The sequence below is a fragment of the Biomphalaria glabrata genome, chromosome 18, assembly GCF_947242115.1.
Source record: "Biomphalaria glabrata chromosome 18, xgBioGlab47.1, whole genome shotgun sequence".
In the NCBI taxonomy this organism is placed as follows: domain Eukaryota; kingdom Metazoa; phylum Mollusca; class Gastropoda; family Planorbidae; genus Biomphalaria; species Biomphalaria glabrata.
In genome coordinates this window covers 9,199,409-9,201,244 of record NC_074728.1, presented here as the reverse complement: position 1 = coordinate 9,201,244, position 1,836 = coordinate 9,199,409, and the positions used below count along the sequence as shown (strand labels likewise).

Genomic DNA, 1,836 nt, shown 5'->3' with positions numbered 1-1,836 from the left:
CTAACTACCATAGACTCGAGCTCAGTATATCCAACTCCAACACTGGCACCCTATAAACGAAATAAACACAAAGCTTAACTTCTACTCTAAAACTAGAAATAGTGACACCTCATACAACATATATTAATAGATATCACAAACGAATAACTCACCCTAAACAGGGGGCCCAAAAATCCTACTGAATAATAAGTCCGAGAAACTAGTACAGACTATAGATATAATAACTTTTTACGGACCAACACACCGTCCGTTTCAATCAAATTCAGAGGGTGAACTGCCTCATGACAAAGAATGACCAATAGATGTCACCGGACTTTGTGACGTAGCAAAAACAATTCAAAACAAAAATACAAGGCACTCTCGCCCCGAACAAGTACTACGAGTAGAGGAAATAAAAAACTAAAATAACTACGCGACAGTCTCTGATTCCGAAAACTAAGAGTAAGAGAAGTATGTCAGGTAACCAACACACCCAGTTGAGGCCTTTTTTTTTGTCACATCTGATGCAGAAGAGGTCTTTTTTTTTTTTTTGTCGTCTGCACTTGTCTTGTACCAGAGCTTTTCTTTTGGTCTCAAATGCAGGTCCATCAAGCTTTGTGAGAACTCTTAATGTGTTTTTTTTTCGGAGGCCATATGCAGCCAACGGCTTTCCTCTATTTCTAGTGAGGGCGAATTGGCGCCTGAGTTGAACATCTTCTTTTAAATTTGCCAAAATAGATCGCGTCTTTTGAATGCTGCCGTCCGCCATACGGGAAAGGTCTCCGGCTAAACTCTAAACGAAGGTGTCGAATGGTAAGTAGTACTTCTAGACTCTACACAGGCATTCAGCAGAACTTGGCTCATTGTTTGGTAGTCTTTCCAGCGTATGCCCATTGTTAGTCGAAAGAGCCTTAGATGCCTAATAAAATACCCAGGTTTCGAAGCCAAACTAAAGAGATTTATACGCTCACAGTGGACTATTTGGACTAGTTGTCTGTTGTGACAACCCAACGAGTGTCTAACTAACTTAATATTTATAACTAGCCAGCTGTGATGGCCGAGTGGTTAAGGCGTTGGACTTGAAATCCAATGGGATCTTCCCGCGCAGGTTCGAACCCTACTCGCAGCGAATCATTTTTTTTTAAAATCTTTAGTGAAGATTTATTAAATGTAGTTTTAAAACAAAATGTTTTTTATTTTAGGCTAGTTCATGACATATTCTTTCTGCAGAATAAGATAAATATGAAACTATATGTTGTGTAAGTAGCACTTCTTAGAACTACCGACAGTCTCGTCATGATATATTCAGAGCACTTTTAATTTATTGTTTAGAGAGAAAAAAAATATCTTTAAAGTCTCTTGCTGAGATTTCCCATGAAACAGTTAAAAGGAAACTTGATGACTTCATTACGTTGAGACTGCAATAGGAGAACTCAAACTACACCTGGTTCTGATGGTCTTCCTGCCTTTAAAATGGGTGTGCTGCTCTAACGCAAAGTTTGGCGAGCCTCTTCATTAGGGGCCACAATCACATCCCTGTACAAGACAATGGTGACACGTCCATCTGTTATAATTACCATGGCATGACTTTGCTGACAATAGTGAGAAAACTCCTTGCAAGAATTGCCTTACCAACTGCCGAAATTCCACAGCAAAGCGATGTACTCTCTGAGTCAACGTGGTTCAAAAGTGATCAATGTATACTAGACTTGGCTTTCGTTCTTCATAATGCTCGAAATCAAACATGTTTTCTTGTTCCTATTCCAGACATTTCAGATCGTAAACATTCTGGATCAAACAACTCGCCTATTCCCAGAATAATATCATCGAAATATTTATCAGATCTAAAAATAAATA

At 38.8% G+C, this 1,836-nt stretch overlaps 1 non-coding gene across 1 annotated transcript; it reads left to right on the top strand.

The window, feature by feature from the left end:
* Positions 1-1,026: 1,026 nt before the first annotated feature.
* On the top strand, positions 1,027-1,108 carry Trnas-uga (transfer RNA serine (anticodon UGA)). The gene has a single exon. It is a non-coding gene; the product is annotated as a tRNA-Ser (tRNA).
* Positions 1,109-1,836: the final 728 nt, after the last annotated feature.